This window comes from Cetorhinus maximus, chromosome 22 (assembly GCF_964194155.1).
Source record: "Cetorhinus maximus chromosome 22, sCetMax3.hap1.1, whole genome shotgun sequence".
Lineage (NCBI taxonomy): Eukaryota > Metazoa > Chordata > Chondrichthyes > Lamniformes > Cetorhinidae > Cetorhinus > Cetorhinus maximus.
Window position 1 is genome coordinate 44,711,012 of NC_135900.1, and position 11,865 is coordinate 44,722,876.

Sequence of the window (11,865 nt, forward strand, 5' to 3'; positions counted from 1 at the left end):
TGTTTCTTTCTCCACAAATGCTGCCAAACCCGTTGAGTATTTCCAGCACTTTGTTTTTATTTATATTAAATAAGCTGGGTTTAGCAGTTATTCTGTCTTGTGTGCCACACAGCAGCAGAGCCTAGCCCTTCTTGGATAATCTACGTGCCTCCCCTTTAGAGATGATGCAACTAAAATTTTCTCTTAGACTTGACTTTTCCAAATTGTGCAATAAAAAAAAATATCATTAAATGCAAGGAAGCAACTCAGAAAATTAAAGGTTCCAGAAAGGTATCCAGCAAATTCCTAGATAGTGCATGTTGCTGTTCAAGGGTCAGAAGAAGTCATGGGAAAGTGTGATCAAAAATTTTAAAGTGAAGCTTTCCACTGTTTCAATCAATTGGTTTCTCCCTGCAAGTTAAACAGTAGTGCTGTAGATAACAAACCTGCAATTATGGTATCTGATGACTTTACAAGGTGGGGAAGCAGCAGTTTTGTTTCATGCTTATAGGCAGCCATGAGCAATGTCTTGAACAGAATTTTATAGAATCGTCTGACAATGCGATGTTCAGTAAGCTACACCTATGCTTATAAGTGTTTTGTCTTTCTATATTGTTACACCAACACTTATCAACATCTTTATTTTGCTATAAATGGCACATTTCAATTAATAGCCATATTTAGCAAAAAGTTGGATCTTCTGCAATGTTGCTATCAAATCAAAATGTACAAATAAATACATTGAAGATTATAAGTAAAAGGGAGAGATGCAACTTACAAAATCATCATAAGGAATATGAATCCTTAAAACCTCATACTGTGCAGATTAGATTATCATATGTGCTCTGCCTGAATGCATGACCTTGACTCATAGTCTTCTCCATGACTCTGTCCTGTGTCAGTCCTTTCATTTTCCAGTAATTTCCTTCAATTTTCTAGCCACCCAGCATTAATATTCTCTTCCTCTTTTTATTCTTCCTTGAAATCTTCCCTCCATAACATATTTATTAGTCCATTTCCTGTTAAGATGTATCTTGTCCAGTCTCCCTTCCTTTTCCTAATTAGGTTCTGCAATTTCCTTGTTGGTTCATTCTCCTCAGCACTTCATCATTTGTTACCTTTTCTGTCCAGCCAATCCTAACCATTCTCCTCCAAGCCCACATTTCAAAGTTATTTAGCAAGTAAGGTCCAAGTCTCACATCCATACAAAACAATACTCCAAATCAAGCTCTTTACAAGTCGCTTCTTGAGTTTTATTTGACTTTCCGGTTAGCAACTATTTCTTCTTACTAAATACAGCCTTTCCCATTGTTGTCCTTGTTCTTATTTCTTTGTTGCACCTTTCACCTTAAGATAATGTGCTCCCTAAATACTGGAATTCTTGCACCTGTTCTTGTTCTTTTACTTCTATGAATATGTGAATACTTCTTGGTGATTTTGAGATATACATCATTTTGGTTTTGATGATGTTCACTTCATTCCAAAGTTCATATACAGGTTAGATAGTTCTTTTTTTAAAAAACTTGCATGATTGTGTGTCTCCTTTCCTTCTCCCTGTTTTGTTTCATTACTCCCTACTTCAGCATTTTTTCTCTCTCCCTATACTGGTTTCCCCTCCATTCCTCTTTACTTTTTGATTTTGACTTAATTGCACATTGAGATTGAGCCAGCAAATATTGTGATTCAAAATATGCAGAGTGGTATACAAAGCAACAATGATGTGCACTGAGCTCTGGTTCCACAAAAGCAACAGTACAAAAAATGTTGTAAACCAGTGTCCAGCTGAAGGATCAGACCTCCAGAACAAAGCCAAAGGTAGTTTGAGGAAGCCTAGTGTTAAGGAACATTGTAAATGTAATATTGTAAAGTGGGACACTCTTAAGTATAAATTTTTCATTATTTTATTTTCATTATTTTGGAAGTATACATCAGAGTGGGTATAGAAGCAATTTGGTTGCTTAAATGACTGAAAAAATATTTTTGATCGTTGATTTCATGAATAGGAGATTTTCAGAGAAAATTAAAAGGCAATTTAAATATTTTGGTAGTTACATTTTTGTGAATGGTACAAACTTACAATCCGTCTGCTCTGTGCTTTAAGTGTAAATTATTTAATTGGATATTTCTGAGAAAATAATGTTACAATAGTATTCTCTAACTTCTCTTCCCACACCTCTATGGTTATGTCCTCTTTTCTTTCCTCCTTTCATAAAACAACTAATTCATTCTGGCATGGAGTTCCACAGGTGCCAGCAGACCTTCAGTACCATGTCTATATGGCCGAACTTCATATATAGGCCTGACCAGTGAATGTTAATAGTTTATTCAACAGTAGAGGCATTACAGTCTAGGCTAGTGATGTCCACACCCAATGCCTATACACTTGATCCAGCAAAAGGCACCAGAAAATAGTAAGGAGCAGAAGGACCTTGATAATTTTCCACATTTCCACAACTTGAACTTGGTGTCCAATGGGAATGTCCATACAGCTGGGATTTGCTGACTAAAAATAGGCCAGGGATTGAATGTGGGTCCTTCTGTTCCCTAAAGCTTCTGTAGGGGAGTATATGATATATTTCAACACTATCAACATCCTGAAGGTTACCATTAGCCAGAAACTGAACTTGACTAGGCATATACATACTGTGCCTACAAGAGCAGGTCAGAGGCTAGGAATCCTGTGGTAGCTCACCTCCTGACTCCCCAAAGTCTGTCCACCATCTACAAGGCACAAGTCAGGAGTATGATGGAATACTCCCCACTTGCCTGGATGAGTGCAGCTCCCACAACACTCAAGAATCTTGACACCGTCCAGGTCAAAGCAGCCCGCTTGATTGGCACCACATCCACAAACATTCACTCCCTCCACCACCAACGCACAGTAGCAGCAATGTGTACCATCTACAAGATGCATTGCAGGAACTCACCAAGGCTCCTTAGAAAGCACCTTCCAAACCCATGACTGCTACCATCTAGAAGGACAAGGGCAGCAGATAGATGGGAACACCACCACCTGAAAGTTCCCCTCCAAGTCACTCACCATCCTGATTAGGAAATATATCGCCATTCCTTCATTGTCTCTGGATCAAAATCCTGAAACTCCTTTCCTAAAAGCACTGTGGGTGTACCTACACCACATAGACTGCAGCGGCTCAAGAAGGTGGCTCACCACCACCTTCTCAAGGGAAATCAAGGATGGGCAATAAATGCTGGCCCATCCAACGAAGCCTACATCCTGTGAATGAATAAAAAAATGTATCCATTGAGCCATTGTAGAAATCTTGATCCCTTGCTTAATATTTCCTCTGTGAGATTTCCTGTTTTAATCTTAAAAATTGAAGTTCGTCTTTCCTTGACTCGATTTTTTTCCTCCCTTTGTCCAGTGTCTTCCCATCCACACTTGTGACTCTACTGACACCCTCCACTACTTTAACAGTTTCCAGTTCCCTGGCCCTAACTGTCTCCTTTTCACTTTGAACATTCAGTGATTCTACACTTCCACTCAAAACCAGGATGACCTGTGGCCGGGCCCTCTGCTTCTTCCCAACCAGTCCCCAACCTCCACCACCACCTTCCTCCAGCTGCTGAACTTCAACCCATAACCTTCTGACGTAAGAACAAATCCCACTCCAGAGACTTGAGCCAAAAAATCTAGGCTGACGCTCCATGGGAGTGCTCAGAGAAAATGCTGCACTGTTGGAGATGATATCTTTTGGATGAAACATTAATTCAAGACCTTGTTTACTCTCTCAGGTAGATATAAAAGATCCCATTACACTATTTTGAAGAAGAGCAGGGTTATATCTGTCCCTTCAATCAACATAAGTTTAAAAAAAAATTACCCGATTATTATCATATTGCTGTTCAAGGGAGTTTGCAATATGCAAATTGGCTACCATATTTTTACATTAGAAAAGTGATACAGCCAATGAATAACTTGTTAAGTGCTTTGGGGCATACTGAGGTCATGAGAGGCTGTATATGAATGCGAATCTTTCATTCTCTTTCATTGAAATAACCTCTCCTTTGGCTCCACTCACTTCCTCCAAATGTAAGGTCTTGCTATGGGATCCTGTAGGGCTCCTATGTATACCTGACTTTTTGTGGAAAAAGTGGAACCTTCATTGGTCGGTCCTAAACACCTCTTTTCCACACATTGGCTGTATCTGTGCCACTTCCGACTCTTTCCCAGAGCTTGAAAATCTCATCGACTTTACTTTTGATTTCCATCCTTCCTTCACCTTTGTATGGTCTATCTCGGACTCTTCCCTTCCTTTCCTCAACTTCTTTATATCTATTCCTGGGATGTCAACCAAAGTCTTATAAGCACACTGACCTCTACAGCTACCATCATTACATTTCGACCCACCTCACTTCGTGTAAGGCCAGTTTATTGTTCTCTGTCACACCTAATGCCAAACTTTCACACTAGTCCTTCCAATACATCATCTTTTTCCTCAACTGAGAATTCTCACCATCATGGTTGACCTGCCCTCAACCCTGTCTGTCCCATTTCCCACACTTTAGCTCTCACCCCTTTCCTATCATAACCACCATAGGGGTCCCATTGTCCTCATCTTCCAACTTACTAGCCTTTGATCGTAACTGATCATTTGAAAACAATGTACAACTACAAAAGACACAGCTGAACAGCCAGACCTCTTGATTGAAACATTATCTTGCTATGAAGAGAAGGAGCATTTTGTGGATGAATGCGCTATAGGTAGGCTGCAAACTATAATCCTCCATCTTTGCCACCAAGTCCAGCAGATAGAACCACCAAACACATTTTCCCCTTCCTTCCACTTTCAATATTTTGAAGGTACTGTTCCCTCTATAAGACCATGGTCCAGTCTTCAATCACCTCCAACCCATCCCACTTTCTCATCCAAATGTAGGAGTTGCAGCACCTGCCCTTTCATCATGTCCCTTCCCACCATCCAAGGCCCTTCACATTCTTTCTGGTGAAACAGTAAGTTAATTGTGTTTCTTTCAATTTATTATAATATATTTGCCACCAACGATATGTTGTCCTCTGTATTGAAGAGCCTGAATATAGATTAGGTGATCACTTTGTCGCTTGAAATTCAGTCCACAACTTTGACCCTGAACTTCTGCTTGCTTGGGATTTTATTTCTCTCTCCTGCTGTGACCGTTCTGACCTCAGCCTCTTACTCTATGCTTATGAAACTTGAGGAATAACACCTCATGCTTTAATCCAGCAATCAACGCTGCCACTGCTCCCATTTTTTCCAATAGCCGGTGGTGGTAATGATTCCATGTTGCTATATACAGTTCCTCGAGACCCATCGTTTGATTCTTTACTTGCCCCATTACCACTCCGTTTTGCTTGCACCATCATCCTTTTTGTCATTTAATCACTCCTGCTTTCCACCATATCATGGACCTTCCTTTTTGTTCACTGTTACTGGGTCAAATTTCTGGAATTCCCTCCCTAACAGAACTGTGGGTGTACCTACATCACATAAACTGCAGCAGTTCAAGAAGACAGCTCACCACCACCTTCTCAAGGGCAGTTAGGGATGGGCAATAAGTGCTGGCCTAGCCAGCGATGCCCATATCCTATGAATGAATAAGAAAAAAATTCATTCCTTTCCTTGTTTCTATACTTCTTTAAAACCTGGTATAGCTCTTTTGCCAATTCTGACTCAAGGTCAACACTCCTCTCTCACTGACACTGCCTGACCTGCTGAGTATTTCCAATATTTTCTGTTTTTAGTCCAGTCTTTCCTTGTTGGTCACTGCAGTAGTCATTAGCAAGATGTCAATGGGTTTAAAATAGAAGATTGTATTTTTTTTCCATTCCTCCTGTCCTACCATTTTATTTGGAAATAGGCAAGCATTCTTATGAACAGAATGGGAATTAAAAACACCAAATGCAAGAAAGAAGGTTCAACATCTGAAAGTTAATGCATCTATTCTATTCAGATGGTCATAACCCTCTTATGCATTTCTAGCCCTTTATTTCATATTTGCTACTTATGTTTTTAATTCTGCTGTGATTTGGAAATTGTTTAAACTTCCATGCAATAGGGAAGAGGTTGTTAGACAGGTGACTGATGCACTCTTATTTGGAAGCAAAACAGAACTTTTCTGGAATATGTTGAGCACTTCCCAGATCCTGGCAGAAACCTCTCTCAAAAGACCACCATTGATGAGGAGATCCAACAGTGGATCAGCTGCACCAGCTTAGCCTTTTACAAACTATGACAACAAAGACCTTCAAGTCAACAAAAGTCCTAGTGTACAGTGCAGTTGTCATCACCCCACTCCTGTATTGCAGTAAGGCCTGGACTGTGTATCAGTGACACATGAATGGTAGAGAAATTCCATCAAGAAGTATAGAAACAAGGAAAGGAATGAATTTTTTTCTTATTCATAGGATGTGGGCATCGCTGGCTAGGCCAGCATTTATTGCCAGATTCAATGGGAGGACCGTAGGACAAATGCTAATGTCCTTCTTGAAGCCAGCTCCTCAAGCATTCAGGCAAAACTCCTGCAAAATCCATTACATTGGACTAGAAATTGTGTCTGGGTAACCAAAAAGCGTCTCCCTTCCAGGTCCTGTTTTCTCAAATAGCCAGTGTTTCGGGGAGAACAAAGAAAACGCTTCAAAGACATTCTGAAGCTCTCCTTGAAGCACAGCAGCATTGACATAAATGACTCAGAGGAGCTTACTATCAATCGTTCAAATTGGTGATAACTCGTTCATCAAGCTGCATCATCGTTCAGTCCAAACATCTTAATGCTGAGGCCTAGTGATAGCCGAGAAGGAAAGAAAAGGAAGCAAATTCTGCACTCCAGATCTCATTCCTTTTTGGGACAACCTGCCTCATGTGCTCAAAGATCTGAGAATCAGCCTGTTCAGTCACATGAAGACCCGTGGCAGAAACTCACGACCCTGAGTAGAAGTCATCCTTGAGTCAAGGGATGGCCAACAATGATGATTTGGAAGTGTTTCTGATGTATTATGAAATCTTTTTCTGAGGGAGAGACAAAACATGTGATGTGAAAAAGGCAAGTGTAAAAGTTTATTGTTCTGTCAATACTTGAGTACAGTGCAGAGAACTGGACCCTAACAAGGACATGGAAGCAGAGCCTAGATGCTTTCAGAACGTACTTTATAAGGAGAATATTGGGTATCATTCAGAAGGACAGAGTCATCCATACTTAAGTAATGAAAAAGCGATGTTTCTGTGGTGGCAAAGTGTGTAACAAGAACTTGCATTTATGCATCACTTTTCATGACTCCAGGACCCAAAACACTTTGAAGACACTGTTTTTATGTAAGGAAATTCAGCAGCCAATTTGTGCATAACTACCACAACAAATAGGCAGATAAAACAAGTGATCAGATATTATTTGATTTTTGTGATGTTGATTGAGGAGTAAATGCTGACAAAGATACTAGAGAACTTGCTGGCCCTTCTTTGAAATAATACCACAGAATTTTTTACATCTACCTGAGAGGGCAGCTGGGGCCACCATTTAAGATCTCATCCAAAAGACAGCACTTCTGGTAATGCAGCACCCTTTCAGTACTAGTAAATCTACGGGCGGGATTTTACGCACCCACCCGCCGCAGCGATCTTCCGGTCCCGCTGCAATTCAATGGACTTCTAGCTGGGGAGCCGCTGTGCCCGCGGTGGGTCTCACCCACAACAGGGCTGGAAAATCCTGGCCTACGTTGTGTACTATCCTTCAAAATCTGCATTTGTTACTTTAACTGTGGACTGAACCACCTTTATAATTGCCTCTTTACACTTGAAATTTTCATTCTATTTATAATATCCCAAACTTTACTGACCTTTTTAATGATTTTATCGCCTATAGTTGCCCGATTATGATAATTATGATCATTCATGAGTTGAGACAATGAGGACACGAAGAAAGGCCATCTCTCTGGAGGACTGAGGACAGAGAATCTGTAAACTAAAACACTACATTGTAATTAATTCTGCACAAGGCTTCTGTTACTTTTGATTATAATCCAGTTTTGAAAAATGTTTACACTTGATCATGACCTGACAAAGTATAGAAAGGTGCTGTTTTGCAAATTGCAGATAGGTATACTGAGGAAATCTTTGTTTCAGATTGTCAGCATCTGCAGTTTCTGGCTAACAAAACAACATATAGTCATGGAATGGTTACAGCACAGAAGGAGGCCATTTGGCCCATGCTTGCCCTCTGAAGAAGCAATTCACCCAGTGCCACTCCCCTGCCTTTTCCCTGTGGCCCTGCACGCATTTCCTTTTCAGATAATTATTCAAATCCCTTTTGAATGCGCTACTGAACCTGCCTCCACACACTCTCAGGCAGTGCATTTCGGATCCTAACCGCTTGCTGCATAAAAATGTTCTTCCTCATGTCGCCATTGCTTCTCAAGCAAGGCTGTGTAAAAGACCCCTGATTATTTACAATCTACTATGTACAGAAAAGGCTGATCAACTAACAGAAGAACAAATTGCTAAATTCAAAGTGGCCTTTTCACCCTTTGACAAAGATGGGGATAGTGTAACAATAAAGAGGCTTGGGACAACTATGAGATCACTAGATAACAGCAAAGAACTGCGGATGCTGGAAATCCAAAGCAACAGAACGTTCTGTTGAAGAGTCACAAGGACTCGAAACATCAACTGTGCTCTTCTCCGCCGATGCTGCCAGACCTGCTGAGTTTTTCCAGATATTTCTGTTTCTGTTTTTGTATGAGATCACTAGGCCAGAACCAAATTGTGGCAGAACTACAGGATGTTATGTGATTATTCACATCAAAAATCTACGGCCCTCTGGGGTCAGTATTAAATACCGCTTGAATGGAAAACTAACCTCCGTCACCTCTGTGCCAAAACTAAACTGACCATCTTAGGTATACATGACCTACAGTTTGAAGATGACTGCAGTGTCATTGCCCAATCTGCACCAGATTTGCAAGTCACTCTTGATCATTTCAATTCTGCCTGCCCTGTCTGTCCTTCAATGTTGCCAAAACAAAATTCCTATCAACCCCACCTGGTCAGCCAAATATTCCAACTCCCATATATGTTGAAGGAGAGACTCTGGAATATGTTGAGCACATCCCATACCTTGGCAGCTCCCTCTCTCAAACCATTGATGAAGAGATCCAACACTGGATCAGCTGCACCAGTTCAACTTTCTACAATGGGTGTTCGACATCAAATACCTCCAAGTCAACAAAATCCAAAGCAGTTGTCATTTCCTGTACTGCAGCGAGACCTGGGCTTTGTATCTGCGACACAGAGCGCTAGAGAAATCTATCAGCAATACCTCCGCCGCATCCTCCGGGTTCAATGGGAGAACTGTTGAACAAATGCTAGTGTCCTTCTTAAAACCAGCGCCACGAGCATTCAGACAAAAGTCCTGCTAAATCAACTTCAGTGGACTGGACACTGTCTCCCCCACCAGGTTCTGTTTTCTCAAATGACCACTATTTCAGGGGGGAACAAAGAAAATGTTTCAGACGTGCTGGAGCTCTCCTTGAAGCACGGCAGCATTGACCTTAACGTCTGGGAGGAGCTTGCTAGCAATTGTTCAAAATGGCAAAAACTTGTCCATCAAGCTGCATCACACTTTGAGTCACAACAACTTAATGAGATAAAGGCAAAATACTGCAGATGCTGGAAATCTGAAACAAAAACAAAAAGTGCTGGAAAAACTCAGCAGGTCTGCCAGCATCTGTGGAGAGAAAAACAGAGTTAACGTTTCAAGTCTGTATGACTCTTCTTCAGAACTAAAGAGAAGTAAAAATGTGAAATATATACTGTTTAAGGCTGGGGGCTGGGGGGTGGGGTGGGGGGGGGGATGGGACAGTGAAGTTGGATAGAAGGTCAGTGATAGGTGGAGGCAAAGGACAGATTGCAAAAGACATCATAAATAAAAGGTTGAAGAGGTGTTGATGGTGGTGATACTGGCTAAAGGAGGTCCTGATGGTGACATTAGAATAGAAAGCAGAATGAACAAGTGACAAATGGCCCTAGTGGGGGTGGGGTGAGGTGGGGGAATGGGACAGTGTGGGGAAAAAAGATCGAAATGGGCTAAAAGGTGGGGATAAAACAATGAATAAAAATGGAAATAAATTTAAAAAAACAATAAAAATAGGTGGGGAAAAAAATATATATAAAAATTTAAAAATAAGTATTTGAAAAAAGGGGATCAAAAAGGGGTGAGGATGGAGGAGAGAGTTCATGGTCTGAAGCTGTTGAACTCAATGTTAAGTCCGGAAGGCTGTAAAGTGCCTAATCAGAAGATGAGGTGCTTTTCCTCCAGTTTGCGTTGAGCTTCACTGGAACATTGTAGCAGGCCAAGGACGCACATGTGGATATTACAGACATTAATGATGAGGCAGAGCAGTGACAGAAAAGGAAGCAAATCCTGCATTCTGGAACCCACTACCTCCTGGGACATCCTGCTTCATGTGCCCAAAGATCTGTGGATTGAGAATCAATCTGTTCAGTCACATGAAGAACTGTGGCAGAAACTTGCAACCTGAAACAAGGGACGGCATTGCTTACCTTAAATCCGTGCCCTCTAGTTCTCCATCCTTCCTCCAATTAAGAAGTTTTTTTCCTATCTACTCTGTCTAGACTCCTAATTATCTTGAGTATGAATACCTCTATCACATCTGCTCTCAGCCTCTTCTCCAAAGAAAACAATCCCAGCTTCTCCAATTTACATAACTGAAGTCCTTAATAATGGGAACAAAAACAAAAATACCTGGAAAAATTCAGCAGGTCTGACAGCATCTGCGGAGAGGGATACAGTTGACGTTTCGAGTCCATATGACCCTTCATCAGAACTGAGACATATAGAAATGAAATGAGATATAAGCTGGTAGAAAGGGGTGGGACAGGAGAGCTCGATAGGGGGCCAGTGATAGGTGGAGGCCAAGAAGAGACTGCCAAAGATGTCATAGATAAAAGGACAAAGGGGTATTGACGGTGGTGATATTATCTAAAGGATGTGCTAATGGGGACATTAAGGGAAGCAAACTAGTGGCAGATGGCCCTAGTGCGGGTGGGTTGGGGGGAAGGGTTCGAAATGGGCTAAAAGGTGGAGATGAAACAATAGATTTAAATAAATTTAAAAATAGGAGGGAAAAGAAAAAAATATAGTTGTAAAAAAATTACAAATTATTGGAAAAAGGGGGATCGGAAAGGAGGTGGGGATGGAGGAGAGAGTTCATGATCTGAAATTGTTGAACTCAATATTCAGTCTGGAAGGCTGTAAAGTGCCTAGTCGGAAAATGAAGAGCTGTTCCTCCAGTTTGCATTGAACTTCACTGGAACATTGCAGCAGGCCAAGGACGGACATGTGGGCATGAGATTAGGGTGGTATGTTGAAATGGCAAGCGACAGGGAGGTCTGGGTCATGCTTGCGGACAGACCGAAGGTGTTCTGCAAAGCGGTCACCCAGTCTGCGTTTTGTCTCTCCAATGTAGAGGAGACCGCATTGGGAGCAGCGAATGCAGTAGATTAAATTGAGGGAAGTGCAAGTGAAGTGCTGCTTCACTTGAAAGGAGTGTTTGGGCCCTTGGACGGTGAGGAGGGGGGAAGTAAAGGGGCAGGTGTTGCACCTTCTGCGGTTGCATGGGAAGGTGCCGTGGGAGGGGGTCGAGGTGTAGGGGGTGATGGAGGAGTGGGCCAGGGTGTTCGGGAGGGAACGATCCCTCCGGAAAGCATCTGTATGTCTTAGTTCTGACGAAGGGTCATGTGGACTCGAAACGTCAACTGTATCCCACTCCGCAGATGCTGTTGGACCTGCTGAGTTTTTCCAGGTATTTTTGTTTTTGTTCTAGATTTCCAGCATCCACAATTTTTTGCTTTTTTCCTTAATAATGGGGACGGGGGA